The sequence below is a fragment of the Xenopus laevis genome, chromosome 4L, assembly GCF_017654675.1.
Source record: "Xenopus laevis strain J_2021 chromosome 4L, Xenopus_laevis_v10.1, whole genome shotgun sequence".
NCBI classification, from domain to species: domain Eukaryota; kingdom Metazoa; phylum Chordata; class Amphibia; order Anura; family Pipidae; genus Xenopus; species Xenopus laevis.
Window position 1 is genome coordinate 95,044,903 of NC_054377.1, and position 14,018 is coordinate 95,058,920.

The 14,018-nt window shown below is 39.3% G+C and overlaps 1 protein-coding gene and 1 long non-coding RNA gene across 5 annotated transcripts in view; one reads left to right on the forward strand and one right to left on the reverse strand.

Annotated features, from left to right (window-relative positions):
• LOC121393112 (histo-blood group ABO system transferase 2-like) overlaps positions 1 to 14,018 on the reverse strand; it is a 65,580-nt gene that overhangs the window by 31,248 nt on the left and 20,314 nt on the right. Inside the window, exon 1 of one of the 4 annotated variants that reach the window (XM_041590496.1) lies at positions 6,141 to 6,158. The exons of 1 other annotated variant lie outside the window; for it this stretch is intronic. The gene's annotated coding sequence lies outside the window, so the exon portion shown is untranslated. Of the gene's footprint in view, positions 1 to 1,229; positions 1,249 to 4,476; positions 4,493 to 6,140; positions 6,159 to 14,018 lie in introns of those variants that run through there. 2 more of the 4 variants (XM_041590497.1, XM_041590493.1) reach the window with 2 other exon arrangements.
• On the forward strand, positions 3,845 to 12,525 carry LOC108713657. The gene is made up of 4 exons (XR_005967018.1): positions 3,845 to 3,895; positions 8,714 to 8,841; positions 9,727 to 9,785; positions 12,034 to 12,525. It is a non-coding gene; the product is annotated as an uncharacterized LOC108713657 (long non-coding RNA).

The window sequence follows — 14,018 nt, forward strand, 5'->3', positions numbered from 1 at the left end:
CCTTTATTACTACCCTGTTCCTCGATGAGGGAGCTGCCATATTTGTGCAGCAGTAGCCCGTTTGCATTAGAAACTCTGACAGGTTAAGAAGGGAGTCAGGTTGGCAAAACAGTCAGGTTTAGGAACTTCAAGTGACAATAACTTACAAATTACTTACAAAAGCAGAAAAACGATCAACATGACCTATAGGTAACTTTTAATGTAGATTTTGAAAATAAAATTTTTAGTGTCAGTATCACTTTAACTGATCTTTTCCTTTTTCAAGGATGATGCGCAGGGATAATTAGAAGCGCAGGGTTAACTAGAAGCACATGTACATGCCAAAGGAAGAGTGCATGGAGATCAGAGATATAACATGTTATCACATGTTATTTACAAGTATCCAAATGCCTTAACAGAAAAAAATAGCATTTTGCGACACTGTAATGAGATGTTACATTTCACCAAACAATATCAAGTAAGCTTTCGTTCTCCTTTAAGTATTAGACGTTGCCAGGAGTAACCAGTTGGAAAGAGGTCTGTGTCCCAAAGAGCTTACAATCTTATAGGAAGAGGAGACATGGTCTTTTCCTTAGGGAGAGGTCAAAATCAGATTCCCTCCTACAGGGGAACCCCAAATTAAAACTACTGACTTTGTAAGCGTTACTTTGGAAGCATTTTTTTAAGTTTTGGTAGTGATCACTGTCCTCCCACAGATACTGCTATCTGCCACCAGTGCCAAGGTACAAAGTGTGTGCAGGAATATTGTACAGAATTCAGATGCTGCCAGTGGAATGATGCAGTTTAAATGGTTTCTTCACCTTTAAATTGTCTTTTTTTGCAGTTTTTAGCAGTCTGGTTGCTAGGGTCTAATACCCTAGCAAGCATACATTGATTTGAATGAAAGACTGGAATATGAGTAGAAGAGGGTCTAAATAAAAAAAGATGAGTAATAAAAAGTAGCAATAACAATAGATTTGTAGCCCTAGGGAGCATTTGTTATTTGGACAGGGTCAATGACCCGCCATTTGAAAGCTAGAAAGAGTCAGAAGAAGAAGGCAAATAATTCAAAAACTATAAAAAAAATATGAATTGAATGTGAATTGAAAAGTTGCTTAGAAGCCATTCTATAACATATCAAGTTAAGTGAAAGGTGAAGCACCCCTTAGCCAGATCCATGTAGGGATTTTTGATGCTGTCCAGACATCAATTTTGAAGTATTAACCCTTGTCACAAAGGCAGTTACTTACTAACTTGCAACTGATAATCAGCATTCAGCTCAGATTTAAAAGCAACAGTTATGACCCATATGACTCCCCTCAAGCCACTGATTGGCCACTGATTGGTTACTGCTTGGTCACCAGGGTAACCAGGCAGTGGAAACCAAGATAGCTGAAAAGCAGGAAGTTGTGTTCTGTTCTGATCATCCAGTCACTCCAGCCTTTATAGATTGCATGTTTGACTAACTATATTTTAAAACAGTTTTTATTTTGCACAGCCTATTTATTTACTGATTGAATTTTGGTGTAATTCCACTCCTGTAAGAAATAAAAAAACACACACCCCACTTCAACCATTTGCATCAAAATTACTATTAAAGACATCCATACGACTTAGGTACCTGCCCTTTTCAAATTAACCTAAGTGCAAGAGTGCTAGCGAAGTTTCTCTAGGCAGAAATGAACAGTAGCAAAAATTTTTGTGAATTAGTGTAGTGGTCATGAATTTGCACCTGATGAAGTGCAGAGTGTGCAAAGTGGTCACTGGCGAAAATTTGCACGTTAGTGAATTTGCCCCACTGTTACAGTGACTTTTCTATTAATCACTAGCCAACACTGGAAAGGTGTTTGCCTATACTAAAAGATCTGATTATTGGGTTTTAGACATACTGTATTATGGAAAAACTGAAGTTGATAAGAATATATTTTTATAAAGTAAAGACTTTTTTTTACCTAGATACCCCTAAAACCATACCTTTCCTAGTTACCGGGAGTAATCCTTGAGCATATGAATGTTTAATAAGCAATGTGAATATAGCATTTAGTATTTTTGGAGGCATGAGATTTGGATGTAAAATTTGTGAAGTAGAAAGCAGCAGCTTAGGGAATAATATGGATTCACATTACTATAAATGAGTAATGGATTTACCACAGTAATATGCATGACAGCAGCAAATCTTACACTCCATTCGAGACTAGAGAGAGGTAATAGATACCTTTGACATGTATACACACCCTGTGTCACACCTCCAAGCACCTGGTGTGGGGAATCCGGGCATACAGCTTCTTTCAAAGATATCACTGCTTCGCCTCATGGCGGCATCATGTAGGGCAGAGGTAACAGACCAAATAAAAGGCATGGGCATGGCCGGGAGAGCGCTTCCACATGCATAACACTACTATCTAGTTCCTCAGTGTCTGCACCTATGGCCCACCACTGTCACATTGCCACATTCCCCCTAAGGCACATGTTGCTAAGATGCTACAGAGTGGCGTAACTATTGGGGAAGCAGACCCCATGGGTGCAGGTAGAAGGCGGTCCATGGGTCCACTTACTCCATAGCATTACTCCCCCAAACATTGGGGGCCACTTACAAAACCCAAGGTTTTTTCCCGGTGTCCTGCTGGCCCGGTCCAACGCTGTTTACACAGTGGTCGGTGTACAATGTAAATCGCCAACGGGGTGGCAGTCAAATTGCTTCGGCTTTTTGAAGTTGCCCAAAGTTCCTTGTGAGGCAACTTCAGGCGACTTCGGAAAATGAAGTGCTCCGAGTGCCATCCCGCCGGTGGGAAGGCAGTTCGGGTGATTAGTCGCCCGAAGAAGAAGCGATTTGTCGCTGGGCGACTAATCTCCCAAAATAGCAGCATGTGCCCTTACCCTAACACTCTATGTAGCCTCATTGTGAAATATGCTTAGCTATACACACACACTGATAACACCTATAGCACACAATATGTTTGAGTTGGTTATGTAAATAATGTGAGTTCGCAGGACAAGGACATGTCTATCATGTACCTGTATACATACAGTATAACCACGAGACTATCTTGGATTATTTTTGTTTTGCAATACCACCATTTATGTAACTATAATGCTTGAGCTACATTCTATTCATTTAGAGAACATTCCTAATTTTGATATCTTGCAAAAATCTTCATATAGTATCCACTCTATTGACGCCTAGAATTTTCACTAAAATCACTCACAGAATACACAAGTATACAGGTTAGTGTAACTCTCGCTATAGTTAAACTGTCTTTAACAGTTAGTAAATTGACACAAATTCTGAAGAAGGTGTTGTATTTCCATACATGCTAAGATGAAGTGATATTAAAGGAAATATCTGGGACACTTTCACTAAAAATTGGAAACTTTTATAAAACTAATAATAAATCATGTTTTCCTCATTGCATTGCATTCATGCACAGGTCTATATATATATATATATATATATATATAAATAAAACTTAGTAAAATGCTGTTGCACTCAAGGGACTTTTGCTTAATTATGCTTAATAAAGATGTGTTGTGTGTGTGAATATATATATATATATATATATATATATATATATATATATATATATATATATATATATATATTGTAACAGAAATGCTGGGAAATTGGTTGAAGGGGTTTATGTATCATCCAGATTTCTGTCACTGTTTTTAAGCAACCAGGTAAATTTACATTTTTTCACGGGTCTGTGGCTAGTTGTAATAGCCGGAAAAAGGACCCGGTTCACGAGAGTGTTGAGCGGGATCCGATTCCAGATGGACTGTCTGTGTTTGCCCAACACCTGAGAGAGGAACAGGTGTTTTCTCTCCTTAAGTAGGGAAGGGATTGTGTGTGTCTCTCTCGCTCAATCCTGGGGAAAAAAGAGCAGGCAGTGCAGGCCTGTTAGAGAGCCAGATTCATGTGAGTACGTGCTGTGCCACAAATACTGTTTTCTGTTAGGTGCTGGATGTTAGATCCTCACCTTGTTAGTTAGGAGCTAATTGTTTAGTTAGTGCCGGACAGACAAGGTTTTATTTCCATTTTTGTTTGTTTTGCCAACCAGACAAATAAAACTGGTTGCGGCCATTTGCACATCACCAGCCAGTTTTGTGTTGTTTTGCGTGGACTCCAATACTGCTGTGCACCCGTCTACCCCCAGGAGACGACGACCCTGTTACCATAAACGGTTATATATATATATATATATATATATATATATATATATATATATATATATATATATATATATATATATATATATATATATATATATATATATATATATATATATATATATAAAAAAACAAGCATTTAGCAGTACTCACTCAATGTCAGCTTAATAAGTGATTGTTGGTGCAAAGTCTCAAAGGGGAAGTTCAGTTTCCTTCCTACACAAAATATACAACGTATCCAGACAAGAAGCAGGCAGCACTCGATTTTGAAAAATCAGTGAAAGTGTATTAAAAATTTACAAAAGTTCACAAATAAGCATCATATACAACCTGTTGATACAAAAATTGCATCTGTGACGTTTCGGGCCAGCATAGTACCCTTTCTTAAACTGAACAGGTAATCATAAAGCACATGTCTGCCAAACATTTAAGATTCTAGAACAGGAAATGACATTGTGGTTACTAAGTAGCAGATACAGCAGCAACATTAACCCCAAACCTGCCTTTCTTAGTTTGGGTCATGTCTATTGCACAAACATATCAGAGACGGTTAATTATTTACAAAAATGTAAATGTATCAACATTCTTGGGGTTGGGGTCCCCGGGAATGTTTCGCTGTATTGGATGTGCACAATGCTCCAGTGTGATTAGAGGTAGAGAATTTGTACACTCTGGTACTGGATTTACAGTTCAATTATGTGGGCATTATACGTGCACATTCAAATATGTGATATATGCATTTGTTTGCTCAGATGGTCAAATCACGTATCTCCCAACACAAATCCTCCATCAATTTGAGTAATGATAGATTGCCGGTTTATAAACATTTTATAGATATGGGTCACAATGCAGAAATGTATTGTATTGGAAGGGAATCCACCATTCAAATATGGAGGTAATCGAGAGCTAAAACTGAAGCAAAGAGGTATGGTGGATCCATAAGTTGAATACATTAGTACCTAATGGTTTGAATAGGGACTATGACCTATATCTTTTTTTGTAAATAATTAACTGTCTCTGATATGTTTGTGCAATAGACGTGACCCAAACTAAGAAAGGCAGGGTTGGGGTTAATGTTGCTGCTGTATCTGCTACTTAGTAACCACAATGTAATTTCCTGTTCTAGAATGTTTGGCAGACACATGTTCTTAATGATTACCTGTTCAGCTTGAGAAAGGGGCTATGCTGGCCCGAAACGTCACAGATGCAATTTTTTGTATCAACAGGTCGTATATGATGCTTATTTGTGAACTTTTGTGAAATTTTAATACACTTTTTTCACTGATTTTTCAAAAGCGAGTGCTGGCTCCTTCTTGTCTGCATATATATATATATATATATATATATATATATATATATATATATATATATATATATATATATATATATATATATATATATATATATATATATATATATATATATATATATATATATATATATATATATATATTATATATTATATATATATATATATATATATATATATATATATATATATATATATATATATATATATATATATATATATATATATATATATAAAATGTCTTTATTCAGTGGACAAACGCTGACGTTTCGGCTGACACGACAGCCTTTCTCAAAGTGCAAAAATGGTTCACACAAACGAAATAAATACCAAGTGTGGCGGGAAAAACAAAAGGAGCAGGGGAAGTGACGTGTAGCAGACCTCATCAGTGACAGCATAACAAATAATAAAGTGAAAAAAAGGGTTGATAACGAAAATAATATCAAGAATTATTAAAAGATATAAGTCGAATACAATATTAAAAAGAAATCTTTTGAGAATAATCCGATAACCCGTAGAAATAAAGAATATTGCTTATATTGAATCAAGAACCAAAAACCCGGTCATAGCCCTTCGCATAGAACAAAGTATCCATTTCATAGTTTAGTTAGTCACACTACAAACAATAACAATGTATTGAAACATGAAGGTAACATTAGTATAGATCGTAATGAAGAGGAACTACCTTGCGTATTGTATTGAAGCTGAAGCCGATGCGTCTCATACTAACAGGATCACAGGACACTAGCAGGAGAAAGGAGGAGAAGCAGGGGGTAAAATTAGAGGAAGTAAATTAAACAATGTCAAAGCAACGATCCGTGCGTCTAGATAAGGATCAGAAACTGAGATCGTTAGCATAGAGAGGAGTAGGAATGCAGCGGGGTAAAAGGAGATAGACAAATACAAGATTCCTGTGCACTCAACCCATTATCAATATATTTAAGACAGAGACATTTTGTGCATACTGCTACTGAAAAATGCCTTACCCTTTAAACAAAACAGGGATTGTTTGTCCATATATTGCAATATATTTAAGCTGGCCAACTACGTCAAAGTCATCCCATATCTGGCCAGTCCTATGCTCAATTTTCATCTGATTCATTAAGAATTCTATGGTTTAATTATACATTTTATAAAAGGGACAAATACGTTTTACCTGCAAGTAGTAGTATGCAGTATGTAGTACTGCATGTAGTATGTAGTACATGACGGACATTTAAAGCAGCCCTTTTTTTCTGTGTTGAGCCAGGTGGATGTGGTCACTTTCTGGTAGCAGTGGCTAGGGTCGGTTTTCACCAGAATGTCTCTCAGGCTCCTGCCTCTCCTGTAGGCTATCCGGGGTTTACTCCTAAAGATGGGTGGGAGTGTTGTGTCCCTTTCAAACACTGTCCAGTGCAGGAGCCTGAGAGACATTCTGGTGAAAACCGACCCTAGCCACTGCTACCAGAAAGTGACCACATCCACCTGGCTCAACACAGAAAAAAAGGGCTGCTTTAAATGTCCGTCATGTACTACCTGCAATAACATGATGACAGGCTCCACTTTCAATCATCCTCACTCCGGGAAACCCATCAATATCAACTACAAAATGACATGTATGTCTAGATTCCTTATTTATTTCATCAAGTGCCCCTGCGGGCTTCTCTACATTGGGAAGACTGTGACAACATTCCGTGAACGTATGGCGAACCATCGGTCTGCAATCCGAGCAGCATTGGAAACAGGGAAAGCTGACACACCGGTTGCTACCCACTTTCTTATTCACAGACATACCCTGGCAAGCATGCGCTGTATGCTGATTGACCACATACCACAACCACCACGTGGTGGCAATCGTGAGAAGATTCTACTACAAAGGGAATTGCGGTGGATTCATCGACTCAACACGATTAGCCCTAATGGACTGAATGAACTAATCTCTTATTCTCCATTCATTTTTAAGTAACGCCCCTAACAGTATGACACACTGTAATCAACCTGACTATTTAGTTCATAGCTATACAACTTGATTGGGAGGTCGGATTGACACAAATAATATCACCAGTGTCTGTGTACTGTAACATGCATCGAATGAGCTTTGTATCTATCTTGTGGTTATCTATGAAATCGTATATTTTTTTGACTTCTAAGTTTTGCACATTGAATCGATTATCCCTATGAATTTGTATATTCCTAGTACCACTAAAGATAGGTTTCATTTTATCCTTATATTGATTGATTAGAAAACAAAAGTAACTTGCGTTATCCAATATAGATAGCGAAGAAGCACACACTCCATGGACCAACAGATATAATAAAAGATCTTTATTGGAAAAGCTAAAACAATGATCCTTACGCGTTTCGTATCCAAAGATACTTAGTCATAGGCATAATTGAAAACAGCCGTGAACTGACATTTAAACAGGTAAAAAGGATCCTTTTTACCTGTTTAAATGTCAGTTCACGGCTGTTTTCAATTATGCCTATGACTAAGTATCTTTGGATACGAAACGCGTAAGGATCATTGTTTTAGCTGTTCCAATAAAGATCTTTTATTATATCTGTTGGTCCATGGAGTGCGTGCTTCTTCGCTATCTACGTTGAAATTACTCCCCCAGCTACGGGTTCGGGGCGCTGCACCCGGGCCACTCTGCAAATTCGGTGAGTTCTCATATATACAAAGATTGCCGTGTTTGAAACTTGAATGCTGTGTACTGATTGAAACTACACCCTCCAACGATAGACCCAGGGTCTTTACACCTGGGTCCTACTCTGCGCTGGGTGAGCAGTTAACTTTTGGCTTTATTTGGGGACTAAGCCGATAATAATTTTCTGTGTGCGTTATCCGATACCCTGATTGGTTTAACTGAATGTTACCTTCCCTCCTCGGTCCACTGCATAGGTCAGTTCACTTATAACTGCACTTCCCCTTCTTTTTCTTTTTCTTCACTAACGGCTAGCCGGCACATTTGTCCTTTGACTTCTCTTTCTGTTTGTCATACTAGTACTCCTTTCATATTCCCCCCTCTCGCATTCTTCTTTGGACTCTACCTTTTCGTTCCATCTGCTTTCCCCATTTAATTTTCTATTTTTCATATCTATTTTGATCTTTACTTTACTTTTATTTTTATTTTTTGTGCATTGCATTTTTTCACGCTAAGTACTTTTTACCAAGTTTCCATGGCACGATAATCTGTGTAACTCCTGTGCCAAACGAAATGGCCTCTGACCTGAGTCCAACCTTACAATGACATTATTTTTCACCCTTATAACAACCAGGGCTGTTCGGAATCGATTGTCTGTAGTCAATTGACGAAGTCACGAGAGGAATTTCCCCTTAGGAACGATCCATCACCTGTATAAAAGCACATGGCAACCCACTCCAAATACCAAACTGGCAACATATGGTAAGCTACAGATATGGTTATGTAGACTGTGATTAACACTCTCATTGAATATCTGTAAGCAACTCCAAAACTGTCAGAAGTCGAGCGCGGACAATGAATGATCCCATGATCCATGGCTGTGTAAGGGGCTCTACTCGCCAGCGCTACAATGGACGAGGGCCACTGAAAGATGTCCTCCGACTGCAAGATGACCATTAGAGCCATGTAAGTACATATGGCAATGGACAATTTAAAGTTTGCGACTACACATTTATGGAAACTTTGCAAATAAAAGACGCTGGCACCTGAGCACAGTTGATTGCATGTCACGGCTCTATGTGATAAGATCAGCGACTATGTAACTGAAATATCGCTACAACAGGCGACTCAAATTGGAACAGTTCCTGCATTAAATACCTGATGCCTACTGAACAGTTGTGAGAGTAAGACTAACGACTCTCAGTGGCCGACTATGATGTGGGATGATATAATTAAGCAATCGCCCTTCTTTTGAGGGCTACATATGCTTACAGTTGCGTGATTTGGATACATTCATTTTCCAGACTCTCCTAACGTCGGGATACCTTTTGACCTGTCTGATTGATTTCGTAAAAGATTGCTCACTTTTACATATGTGTTTATGTCCTGATTATTTTTCAATTTATTTCTACAGTTTTTATTTTTTATTCTTTATTTTTATGCTTCATTTTTCTTTTCTCTTGCTCCAATTCTCCCACACTTCTGTCCTGTCTGATCTATCTCCTTTTACCTGCTGCATTCCTACTCCTCTCTATGCTAACGATCTCAGTTTCTGATCCTTATCTAGACGCACGGATCGTCGCTTTGACATTGTTTAATTTACTTCCTCTAATTTTACCCCCTGCTTCTCCTCCTTTCTCCTGCTAGTGTCCTGTGATCCTGTTAGTATGAGACGCATCGGCTTCAGCTTCAATACAATACGCAAGGTAGTTCCTCTTCATTACGATCTATACTAATGTTACCTTCATGTTTCGATACATTATTGTTTGTAGTGTGACTAACTAAACTATGAAATGGATACTTTGTTCTATGCGAAGGGCTATGACCGGGTTTTTGGTTCTTGATTCAATATAAGCAATATTCTTTATTTCTACGGGTTATCGGATTATTCTCAAAAGATTTCTTTTTAATATTGTATTCGACTTATATCTTTTAATAATTCTTGATATTATTTTCGTTATCAACCCTTTTTTTCACTTTATTATTTATGCTGTCACTGATGAGGTCTGCTACACGTCACTTCCCCTGCTTTCGGTTGCTCCTTTTGTTTTTCCCGCCACACTTGGTATTTATTTAGTTTGTGTGAACCATTTTTGCACTTTGAGAAAGGCTGTCGTGTCAGCCGAAACGTCAGCGTTTGTCCACTGAATAAAGACATTTAAACACTTCTAAGACCTGTGAGTGCGATCTCCATTTCCAGCTTTATTTTCAAACTTCAACTAGGACTGCACCCAGGCATAATTGAAGACATTTTCGCCAGTGCCAGTACACACACACACACACACACACACACACACACACACACACACACACACACACACACACACACACACACACACACACACACACACACACACACACACACACACACACACACACACACACACAAAACACATCTTTATTTATCATAATTATGCTAATAATTAATAGAAAATCTATATAGATTTTGCTCTGAAAGAATTTCAGTGATAAGGCATAACAAACTGTAATGCTGAGAGAGATAAAGCAGCTCAGAAATAAGGGGGACACGGTTCTGCTGGGCATATGCCTCCCTCTTGCACTGGCTGCTTACTGCTGGCACCAGCCCATCTCAAAACCCAGAACCAACACTAAGGTCACAGCTCACGCTTTTGCCTATAGCACACACCTTTTCACCTCAGGAGCTACTTGGATGCCTCCAGGACTTAAAAGTGAGAGGACCAAGGTAAGGGTTCTGTGCAAGCAAGGAAACCAGGTCATGTGACTGGAGGAATGGGGGAAGAGTTAGCAAATTCATGAACACCGGCCGGGGTCAAACCAAACAGTATCGCAGTACAAAGTCAGGATCCGAGAGAATGGTCAGGAACAGGCAAAGGTCAGTGCAGACAGTGAACTAGTAGTAGGTAGGGATGAGTAAGGGTCAAAGAACAGTAATTTAAAGCAGAAACACTCCCATCAACTATCTGAAATAGACCTACATTGGGCAAAGGGTCAGTGCAGAGCAGGGGTTTTATACGCAGCCTAATGGCTTACACTGATCACATGTGGCCAGACTGGCACAAAAACCACACCTACCTGCAAAAACAAGGCTAGCAATAGGAGTGAAACAGGACCTTAGCTGTTTGCTCACACAGGGTAGAAGTAGTGCAGACAACATGGAAACGCCAGGTCACTGGTTTGACTCCAGGCAGGATGTTATATTACTCCATATCTAAGGGGGGCCGCCATCAGGGGGGCACAGGGGTAGGGTTGCCACCCGGCCGGTATTTTACCGGTCTAGCCGGTAAAATACCTACCGTGGCCCATATTACAAATTTACCGGCAATGTAGCTGCCGGTAAATTTGTAATACGCTTAAAAAGACTCCTCAGCCTGCCCCACAATCCCCTGGAACTTAACTTTTCTTTTGCTTCTTGAAGTGTCCGTGGCACGGCTCGCCCATTTTGACGTCACGGCCCGCCCCTTTGTGTTTCCGCCCCCCAGCAGCCGGTAAAGAATTGTAGAAAAGGTGGCAAAAACCCTACACTCAAGATGTCTCCTCAGGACCTTTCCAGTGTACCGGATGTTGTCATTTACCTCTGGAAAGACGAGAATTCACTAAGCAATCCTTGATAGCATTAGTAAGCCCCACCTATTATCATTCCAACCTGTCTCTACTGCCTAGTAGCAGAATTCTGTACGATACTCCTCGACTGCCATTTACCCTGCCTGAGGTTACAGATTTCTGAATCAGCTGAGGCAGAAATCAGGGTCGTCATAGATAGTAGCCATGGCCTTAAAAAAGGAGTCGAGAGACAGGCAGGATCAGAAGGGGATAAGCTAAAAGCCCACAGTTGGGGACCCCCTTGGAGTAGAGTAGAAACAAAATTAACTCTATTCTTTAGTGGGAAAGGAGTGAGGTAAGAACCCAAAATGTAGTTTACACGCCTCCTGGAAGACAAAAAAAATTGATAACAGTCCCCATTGAATCTTTCAGGGAATGAGACCTTAGCTTCCACTGCGGAGTTACCCGGGGAAGTGGATAGCAGCCAGAGTGCTTCCCGGGAAAGGGGCTGAATCAAATGGTTGTTGCTGGATAACATCCAACCTTGCAGACAACCTCTGGAAACATCGGACGGTTTGGTCTTGCTTAATCTTTTGTTCAGACACTGGAGGAGGCTCGCCAGGATTGCTTCTGTGATAGTGGGAGAAGCAGTTGCTCCTTTGGTGTCCATGGCTGGCTCAACATAATGTCTCGACCGGTATCCCATAACCCATGTCCCGTAAGAATTTGTGTTATACAAGTATATTTTAACATATGAATTGTTAATAATTAAGTAACTTCTATATAGAAATAGTAATGTGATGAAATGTTGTACACTTTTTCATAGTGAGACATGGTAGTATATAGAATATATGAGAAAACAACCCAATATTTATAAGAAACTAGTTGACTAGAGCATACGTAAACATTTGTCAATAAATACAATTTGCGGCTATTAGACTGAAAAATTACTGTTACAACAAAAATAGAAGGCATAATAGCTTTAGCACTATGGGGCAAATTTATTAAGATTCGTAGTTGCGCCAGCGTCCGCTTCGCCGCACTTCGCAGGCGTATTTTCGCCAGCGCTACGCAAATTCACTAAAATCCGAAGTTGCGCTCAGGGGAAGCGTAAGGTTGCGAAGTTGCGCTAGCGTTAATTCGCCAAGCAAAGCTACGCTAGCGATGCTTAATTTGCATACGGTGCCAAATTGAAGTTACAATGGAGGTATATGTAGCATCACTACACAAGCCTGGGAAACCTTCAAAACAGCAAATAAAATTTTTATTTTGCCCTACAGATGTGCCCACTGTATATTTAAGGTGCCATGAGTTAGAAAATGTAGGGGGGAAGGAGGGTAGCCACAAAAAAAATTTCGATCTTTTTCAGCCTATCACCCATAAAAAAAGAAAAAACGCCAGCGTTTTTTGGGACTTAGAAAATGTTTTGACTTTTTTTGACGCAATCCCTATATACTCTATTGCACTTCATCTGGTCTGAGGTGGCGAAGGAAGTCTGGCTTAAAAGGTAGCGTTGAGAAAAATTCTCAATTCAGTGAATTTGGGTAGTTACGTCCGTTGCGCAAATTCGCCAGGTGTAAGGGTGCGAAGTAACACTAGCGAATTTACCCAAGCGTCCGAATTAACGAAATCGGCGAATTAACGAAAATGCGCTACGCTAGCGAATTAACGCTAGCGTTAGGTGCTTCGTCCTTAGTGAATTGGCCCCTAAGAATTTAGACATAGCAGACAGTAGTAAGAGATTCTCATAATCACATCTTCTCCACAACAGGAGTGTTTGGGATATACTAGAACTTCACTGGCAACCTTTCAATTATTCGAATTATTATAAGTTAACCTTCGGGAGAGAGTATCATCTGTAGTCTTGGTAATAGGTTTTACAAATCTGACTACCATGACCACTATTCTTACAGTTATGGCAAATTTACCCCTGATTTGGGGGAATGTCTCCAAACCGGGTTCTATACGGTGTCATCATTGTGGGGTTAGTATTCTTTTGTTTCTTCAGAAGTTCTTTTAAATAACAATTTTAGAACAATAATTGTCTTGCAAATGAATGATCATGGCTAACCAATTCAGTTTTTATAGGTTCAAAAAGACCATGAATGAAAGTATCCTTTAATTTAGTACATTTTACTGAGTTTATTAAGCCACAGCACAGTCACTTTCTTTTTTAATAAGAAAATACACCTGGAGTAGTTTCGCCAGGGCTGCTCAAATTCACTAAAATCCGAAGTTGCGACCCAGGGAGGCGAAAGGCAGCGAAGTTGCGCTGTCGTGTCGTTAATTCGTCAAGCAAAGCGAAGTTACACTAGCGATAATTTGAATACGGCACCAAGTTAAAGTACAGTGGACGTATATGTTGAAGCAAATACATTACACTATACAAGCCTGGGAAAGCTTCATAAAATAAAATA